The 9419-nt window shown below is 45.3% G+C and overlaps 1 non-coding gene across 1 annotated transcript; it reads right to left on the bottom strand.

Annotated features, from left to right (window-relative positions):
* Window positions 1-798: 798 nt before the first annotated feature.
* On the bottom strand, window positions 799-905 carry LOC140855941 (small nucleolar RNA R71). The gene has a single exon (XR_012139383.1). It is a non-coding gene; the product is annotated as a small nucleolar RNA R71 (small nucleolar RNA).
* Between the last annotated feature and the right edge of the window lie 8514 nt (window positions 906-9419).

The raw sequence follows: 9419 nt of genomic DNA, 5'->3' as shown, positions 1-9419 counted from the left end.
CCAATTCAATTGGTGTCTAAGGCAAGCAATAGGGGGACCCCCACGATCCCACCTCTTACCTGACTAGTTGAAGGAAGTGAAAACAAACCCAATTTGTATCTAGACTAAGCCACTTTACATCGAATTGTTAGGTCTAAGAAACCCGTAGGTGTCTAGGTTTAATTGTTTGCTAACTTGATTGTAATTAACACTAAACCACAACTAATTCTTCCCACCTTACGTATCTAGGTCTAGGGCTCTTTCTTTCTTGTCTCTCCTTTTTCTCTTAAAAAAAAAAAAAGAGATGAAACAAAAATAAAACTTGAATCATACATTAGGGTTTGCACTGGTATATGCAAAGTAGAGGATCTCTCTATCCTGACCTAGTTAAACCCAATCTTGAGATTGAACGGTTGATTCATATTAAACCTAAAAATTAGATGGCTGGAGATCCTAGAGAACCACCTAGGTAGATGAAGGAATATTTTATTCCTTCTACCTATAACCCATCGACTTGTATCCACTTACCTGATATCCCTGCAAGTCACTGTGAGATCAAGTCGACCACAATCAAATGCTCCCATCTTTCTATAGGAATACTAATGAAGATCCTTACAAGCATCTGGATGAGTTCTTAAAAATTTATTCCACGATGAAAATTCAAAATTTTACTGATGATGCACTTAGATTGACCTTATTTTCCTTCTACTTAAAGATAAAGCCAAGTACTGGCTTGGCACAATAGGAAGACCAATCCAAACTTGGGCTGAAATGCAGCACAAGTTTCTTAAGAAATTCTATCCCATAGGTCGAACCAACACCATGAGGCGAGCCATCACTGGATTTGCTCAGCTTTCAGGAGAACAAATTCATGAATCATGGGAGAGACTTAAGGAACTTCTTATAAAATGCCCACACCATGGTCTATCTAAGTGGCAAATTGTTCAAACTTTTTATGAGGGTTTAGGTGACCAATACAGACAGATGGTAGATGCATCTTGTGGGGGTGCATTCATGAGTAAAAGTGAGGATGAAGCCTACACTTTATTTGAAACTTTGAGTGAAAATTTAATCAATCATGCTTAATTAACCTCCTACGAAAGATCAATCCCTCACCAAAAGTGGGTAGAAATTTTTGAGATCAAGTAAACAGACTCTAGTCCTAAGGCCGATCTGAATCTAATAGCCCAAAGATTAGATAAAGTCGACCTTCTTGCCCAGAAATTTGAACAGTTCCTAGCATTAGGTCAATAATCTCCTGCACAATACACACCACCACCTAATTATCAGGAGATTTGTTCTATCTGTGCTAGCCCAGCCCATCATGTGAGCGAATGTCCCACGACTGCACAGTTTTCACCTTTCATTCAAGAACTGTTATGATCCAAGTGGTGTGCCCAAGGCCCAGGGGACCAAGGCTAAGGCCAAGGTCCATCATTCATGAGGGCTTCATGGAGGCTCTAGGGCTAGTTGGGCCCTATGTTGAAAGGCTGTGGGCCTTTCGGGTTCTTGAGGTCTAGGTTATGTGGGCCTCAAGGGACCAACTCTTTATGGGCCAGGTCTAGGCCCAGGATAGATGAGATTAGGTCAAGTCATGGGTGTACATGGGCTTGGGTTAACCTAATCTCCCATAGAGTTGGTCAAGGGAGTTTTGAGTTTGGGTCACTTGACCCTGTGTTTATATATACATGCACTGTATAGGTTTGATTAAGCCAAAGAATACGAAAACTCTTTCTCCCAAGTCTCTCTCTCTCTTCTCTCTCTCTCTCCAGCTATTCTCTATGCCCCAGGAGCAAGAAACCCTAGGGTTTCTTGCCGCCAGGTCCATAGAAGGCAGGAAAAGCAGTGGAGGTGCTAGGGTTTTGAGCCCCTCCCCCTTTGTGCCGCCAACCATATTGCCTCTCCCTCTCTTGCAGCCACCCAAACATCAGGTCCAAGATTTGAAATCTCTTTCTATGTGGTTGGTACAAGTTTCTCTCAGATCTGGAGTTGATCTGAGGTCGTTTGAGGCACGGGTGAGATCTCCATCAACAGATCTATAGGAAAGGCTGCAGTAGGACAGATCTGCAAGGTCTGGTTCTATCTACCTTCTTCCCTATCTAGAATACCCTAATTTGAGATCTATGAATTGAAAAACCTCGGTCCAGGCTTGATCTGGTTGGGTACCAGATCTTGGATTTTTTAGAGGTGATCTTAGAGGCGTTCTTCATCTGGAACGAAAGGCTGACGAAGAAGACAGCAACCAGGCTGATTTCGTCAAGGGCCTTCGATCAAGTCCAGAAGTCTCCAGATTTGTTCGTTGCTAGTTCTGCTATACCCAAGGTCTATGGGAGGAGCCGGGATCATGCTCCAATAGTTGGTATCTGAGCCACATTGGTGAGGAAGCGGTTCCAAGTGCGAGAAGTTGAAGATCCCAAGTGCTGAAAATTTTTAGCAAGGTACCATCAAGGTATATTCTACACTTCTTGATTTTATATTGCTTGTTTGGCTTGGATCTAATTATGGGAAGCAATATGAGGGTCGATTTTGAGAAGTTTGATGGTAAGAAAAATTTTTTCATGTGAAAAATCCTGGTGGAGGATCTTCTGGTGCAAGCAGATCTGGATCAGGCTTTGGATGAGAAGCCTGAGGGAATGACAGATAGACAGTGGGCATCATTGGAGAAGAAAGCATGCTCGGTGATCAGAGGATGTTTGGCGGATGCGGCATTGTATTCGATGCTGAAAGAAAAGACCCCGAAGGGCCTTTGATCGAAGTTGCACACCATATATATGGAGAAGAATATGTGCAATAAGCTAATGCTGAAGAAGAGGTTGTACAGTCTTCGGATGCAGGAGGGATCTGATGTGATTGGCCATATTCAGAGGTTCGATCAGTTGTGCACGGAGTTGATGAATATCGGGGTGAAGCTGGATGAGGAGGACAAGTCCCTGTTGCTTTTATGTTCACTGCCAAGATCATATGACTCTTTGGTGACTACACTGCTCTACGGCAAGGAGACTCTGGAATATGAGGACATGGTCTCGGTACTGAGGTCTAATGAGCAAAGAAAAAAGTTGACCAAAGATCGGGCTCTCCAGGAGGGTTTGGCAGTAGGGGAGAGGACAAGTAGAGGCAGAGGCAGAAGCAAGTCTAGGGGGCAGTCCAAGTCCAGGAAGGGAAAGAAAGAGATGAAATGCTTCAAGTGCAACGAGTTCGGGCACTTCAAGCGAGAATGTCCACTATGGAAGAGCAAGAAGGGAGAAAGAAGTGGCTCAGAATCAGTGAGTACAGTTGCTGGGCAGCAGGTGGAGGATGATCTACTTGTGGTATCAGATGGTCACAGGCATTACACAGAGGAGTGGACACTAGACACTGCGTGCTCACATCACTACACACCACACAGGTCTTGGTTTGCGACATACACCAAGACAGATGAGGGATCAGTGACTCTAGGTGACAATCATCCTTGCAAGGTGGCTGGGATAGGGACAGTCAGGGTGAGGATGTTTGATGGGATTATGAGGACATTGACAAATATAAAGCATGTCCCAGAGCTGGAAAAGAATCTGGTGTCACTAGGCTACTTGGAGCGCAGTGGATACAGCTTCAGCAGTACGGCTAGAAGTGGAGTATTAAACATCTCCAATGGAGCTATGGTGGTGATGAGAGGCAGGAGGTTGGACAATAATCTCTATCGCATGAAGGGATCTGTGGTGACCGGAGAGTCTGATGCAGCAGTTGCAGCACAGGACCAATAGGGGGCTTACAGGATGTGGCACTACTGCCTAGGCCACATGGGTGACAAGGGGCTGAGGGAGTTGAGCAGGAGAGGACTCATCTCTGATCTGGAGGATGGTGCTACAGGGGAGATCTGTGAGCCTTGCCAGATGGGAAAGCAGAGGAGAGTTTAGTTCAACATCAGTACAACCCGCAGTGCAGCCCCTCTGGAGTTAGTACAAATGGATGTGTGGGGACCAGCCTCAGTTTCAGCTAGGAATGGGGCCAGATACTTCATGACTCTGATTGATGATTTCTCAAGGAAACTCTGGATTTACTTTATGAGAGAGAAGTCTGAGGTCTTCACCAAGTTCAAAATCTGGAGAGCTGAGGTAGAGAAGGAGCAGGGGAGGAGCGTGAAGTGTCTGAGGTCAGACAATGGTGGGGAGTACACCAGTAGAGAGTTTCAAGACTACTGTGAGGAGTGTGGGATCAGGAGACACTTCTCAGTTAAGGAGACTCCACAACAGAATGGGGTGGCCAAGAGGATGAACAGAACACTTCTAAAAAAAGCACGATGCATGAGGCTGCAGGCAGGGCTTCCAAAGGCATTCTGGGTTGACACAGTTAATGCAGTGGGTTACTTGGTCAATCGGTCACCTCACACCAGGTTGGATGGCAGGCTTCCAGAGGAGGTGTGGTCTGGGAGGACAGTTGGGCTGGGCCATCTACGGGTATTTGGGTGCACGGCCTATGTGCACATTGGAGCTGGTGAGCGGAGCAAGCTAGATGCCAGATCACGCAAGATGGTGTTTCTAGGCTATCCACGAGGAGTTAAGGGATATAGGCTGTGGGATCCCTTGGAAAAGAAGGTCATCATTAGTCAGGATGTGACTTTTGATGAGGAGTCAGTCCTACGGAGGCGAGCAGGCATGGAGGAGCAGCAGGAGCAAGAGGAGGTCCAGCAGGGCGCTACTGGACAGCTTACCTCTTTGATTTTGCCTCTTGCAGGTACTACGAGAGGACATGACATTCAGGTGGAGAACCTACCTAAGGTGTCTCCACAGGTGGAGAGGACTCGGATGGATGATCGAGGTGGAGAGGTCCAGCAGGAGCGAGCTGGATCGAGGACTGATATCGATGTTGCCCTACACAAGCCCAAGAGGACCATTAGGCAACCAGACCGATATGGCTTCGAGGAGACGCTGTCATATACCCTGGTGATAGCGAATGGAGACCCATATACGTATCAGGAGGCTATTGAGAGTCAGGACAAAAAGCGATGGGTCCAGGCGATGTCCGAGGAAATGCAGTCTCTCCATCAGAACCAGACGTGGTGATTGGTGCAGTTGTCACAGGGAAGAGGCCCATTGGCTGCAAATGGGTCTACAGTCACAAGGAAGGGCCTTCAGAGCAGGGAGGTATCAGATTCAAGGCAAGGTTAGTGGCCAAGGGATACTCCCAGAAGGAAGGCATCGACTTCAGCGAGGTCTTCTCTCCCGTCGTTAAACATACTTCCATCAAAGTGTTGCTAAGCATTGTAGCAGCTCAAGATTTAGAGCTGGAGCAGATGGATGTCAAGACGGCATTCCTCCATGGACATTTGGAGGAGAGGATTTACATGGAGCAGCCACCCAGTTTCGGGATCTAGGATCAGAGGGAAAGGTTTGTTTGTTGCAGAAGTCGCTGTACGGGCTGAAACAGTCGCCGAGGCAATGGTACAAGCGGTTCGACTCTTATGTGCGCAGCATTGGACTTTCCAGGTGCGAGTTTGATCCCTGTGTTTATGTTCAGTCTCTTGAGGATGGTTCTAGGGTGTTCCTACTCTTGTATGTGGATGACATGCTTATAGCATGCAAGAGTAGGAAGGTTGTGCAGGATCTGAAGGCATCCTTATCTCAGGAGTTTGAGATGAAGGATTTGGGCCCTGCAAGGAAGATCCTAGGCATGGAGATTTTCAGAGATCGAGCCCGGAGGGTGCTGCATCTATCTCAGGGGGGCTACATACAGAAGGTCTTAGAGAGGTTCGGGATGAAGGGAGCAAAGCCGACGGAGCTGCCACTTGCCGGTCACTTCAGACTCTCGAAGACCATGGCGCCACAGATTGAGGTGGAGGCTTAGGAGATGGAGACGATTCCTTATGCTTCAGGAGTTGGGAGCTTGATGTATGCGATGGTCTGTTGTAGGCCAGACATCGCCCATGCAGTGAGTCAGGTCAGCAGGTTTATGGCGCAGCCTGGCAGGGAGCACTGGAGGGCTCTGAAGTGGATATTCAGATACCTGGCGGGATCAGTTGGAGTTGGCATCTGCTACAACAGCAGGAGGTGCAGTGGGATACTCTGACATATCTAGGGAGGCTCAGGGGCTGATTGGCGGTTATGTAGATGCAGACTTCGGTGGAGATGTGGATACCCGAAGGTCTACGATAGGCTTCATCTTTAGCCTGTATGGAGGTCCTATTTCTTGAAGATCGAGTCTACAGCCTATCACGGCCCTATCCACTACAAAGGTGGAATACATCGGGCTGACAGAAGCAGCTAAGGAGGCAATTTGGCTGAAGGGTTTGTTGACAGAGATGGGCCTTACTCAAGAGGCCATTAGAGTGCACTGTGACAGCCAGAGTGCACTTCTATTAGCACAGAACTCAGTCTATCATGCAAGGACAAAGCACATCGACATTCGGTATCATCGGATTAGGGAGCTTGTGGAGGATGGCGAGGTGGAGCTGGTAAAGGTACACACCAAGGAGAACCTAGCTGATGCACTTACGAAGGTACTTACATGTGACAGCTTTCAGAGATGTGTTGAGCTGATTCGGCTGATGGACAGAGTGGAGCTGGTTGAAGCCTTGGAACACCAAGGTGGAGATTGTTGTAATCCAGGTGGTGTGCCCAAGGCCCAGGGGACCCAGGCTAAGGCCAAGGTTTATCATTCATGAGGGCTTCATGGAGGCTCTAGGGCTAGTTGGGCCTTAGGTTGAAGGCTGTGGGCCTTTCGGGTTCTTGAGGTCTAGGTTATGTGGGCCTCAAAGGACCAACTCTTTATGGGCCAGGTCTGGGCCTAGGATAGGTGAGATTAGGTCGAGTCATGGGTGTACATTGGCTTGGGTTAACCTAATCTCCCATAGAGTTGGTCAAGGGAGTTTTGGATTTGGGTCACTTGACCTTGTGTTTATATATACATGCACTGTATAGGTTTGATTAAGCCAAGAAATACGAAAACTCTTTCTCCTAAGTCTCTCTCTCTCTTCTTCCTCTCTCTCCAGCTATTCTCCATGCCCCAGGAGCAAGAAACCCTAGGGTTTCTTGCCGCCAGGTCCATAGAAGGCAGGAAAAGTAGGGGAGGCGCTAGGGTTTTGAGCCCCTCCCCCTTTGTGCACCAACCATATTGCCTCTCCCTCTCTTACATCCACCCAAACATCAAGTCCAGGACTTGAAATCTCTTGCTATAAGATTGGTACAAGTTTCTCTTAGATCTGGAGTTGATCTGAGGTCGTTTGAGGCACGGGTGAGATCTCCATCAACAGATCTATAGGAAAGGCTGCAGCAGGACAGATCTGCAAGGTCTGGTTCTATCTACCTTCTTCCCTATCTAGAATATCTCAATTTGAGATCTACAAATTGAAAGACCTCATCCAGGCCTGATCTAGTTGGGTACCAGATCTTGGATTTTTTAGAGGTGATCTTAGAGGCGTTCTTCATCTGGAACGAAAGGCTGATGAAGAAGACAGCAATCAGGCTGATTTCGTCAAGGGCCTTCGATCGAGTCCAGAAGTCTCCAGATTTGTTCGTTGCTGGTTCCGCTGCACCCAAGGTTCGTGGGAGGAGCCAGGATTGTGCTCCAACAAGAACAAATTCAAGCTATCCAAGGTTACTCCAAACCTGTCAATGATCCATTCTCTAACACATATAACCAAGATTGGAGGAACCACCCTAATATTTCTTGGAGACCCCAAAAGACTCAGGCTCAGAGCCAAATTTTTCTATGCAGAACATTTAGAATAGGCTCCAATACCAAAATTATACTTATAATAGTGGTCAGCCTACTTAGCCTACTCAGCCATCCTATTACAATCAGCCATCATACCCACCTCCTCAACAGACCAATCTAGCCGATGATAGATTTAGCCAACTTCAACAAATGATCATGACCCAACAACAATCTCTCGCTAGGCTAGAAGCACAAATAAATCAATTAATTGAGTCTACCATGAGAAGAAAACTAGGTCAATTACCAAACGAACTAATATCAAAATTTGAAAATGACCCACCCATCCACCAACTACCTGGATCAAGTCATCAATCCAATATCCCACTTAAGAATCCTCAATTTAAAATTGATATAGTAATCTCTGAGCTTACAAGAGATAAAATTCTTAAGGATTCATACCAAGATCAGGTGAGTGAGGCTAGTACTGATGCTAGCTGAAATGTAAATTTGAAAGAACATGTTAGTATTAAGACTAATCCGATAGATGAACCTGAGCCCGAAACTGATATTGAGAAGAGAGTGAATGAGTTATCCGAGATATATTCATCCAAAATTTATTCCCTTCAGCCTTAGAAGCCAGTTCTTGCACTTTAAAATCACCTCTTCCAGAACTGCAGTCATCTTTGATCACACTTGAGAACACATGTTTAAAATCAAAAGATATCCTTCTAGTGCCTATTTCTTCAAACTTAGCTCCTAACCCAAAAACTCAATTCATGAACATTTTAGAAGAACAAATAGGAGAAATTTTTGATAAACAAGGGTCTATGAATGGGTTTGTAAACTATCTTTCTAAAATTAAAAATGAGGATGTGAAATACTTTTTGAAGATTGATAATAAAATATTAAAATTTATTTTAGATCATTTTTCTGAGATTGGCAATCCAAAATCATTAAAATTTGTCAATCCAATATTTGACATGGGATTGGTGAGAAAATCAGCATGGTCTGACTGAAGACAGTAAACTTAGTGCTTCTTAGGAGGCAACTCAGTTTTTAAGTTTTCAATTTTTACTTTTGCCTTTGCTTTCTTTTGCATTTTATTTAGGATAATCGAGTCTTACTTGTTGGGAATAGTATCCCAAAGCTAATCATCAGCCTGTTGACGGTTGTGCTTATTTTTGTATATGTACATGAATTATGAATTAATAAAAATTATTTTGATATTTTCCATCACAAAATATTTCATCTTCTAATGAACTCCTATGTTGTGGTGAAGTTCTTAGGACTATTTAGACTCGACAAAGGAGAATTTATCGTTTAGTCCTTAAATCTGTTCGTGACCAAATGATACATTGTTACCAAGGATGACAACATTTATCAAGCATAGGTCGTTGTGTGCCATATAGGTTGGTTGTCCTCTTAACCAATAAGTGTAGAGACACTGGTATGGCATATAGGTGAGATGTAAGGGTACATCTGCACTGAACGTAACCGACTCCAGAGCTATTTTTGCTGTCAAAATTTGCTCCGATGGAATATGGGTATAAATATCCCTCCGACCTGAGACCGCCACAGTGACTTGCAAGCAACTCACTGCACTTAAGCACTGGACTACCTGAATTTCTAATTTAGTGACGGAAGGCTGCTGGGTGTAGTCAAGTACTTGACTTGTCGGTGCGTGTGTCAAGATGGGATTGACCACTCCAGTTTAGGAGCTGTGTACAGTCATATTTCAATTTAGCAAAACCTTGGCCAGGGTAGTCTTTGTGAGGAGTCACAAGACTGTTTGAGTTGAGCACAATTCGGAT

The sequence above is a fragment of the Elaeis guineensis genome, chromosome 2 (genome assembly GCF_000442705.2).
Source record: "Elaeis guineensis isolate ETL-2024a chromosome 2, EG11, whole genome shotgun sequence".
NCBI classification, from domain to species: domain Eukaryota; kingdom Viridiplantae; phylum Streptophyta; class Magnoliopsida; order Arecales; family Arecaceae; genus Elaeis; species Elaeis guineensis.
This window is presented reverse-complemented; position numbering and strand designations above follow the sequence as displayed.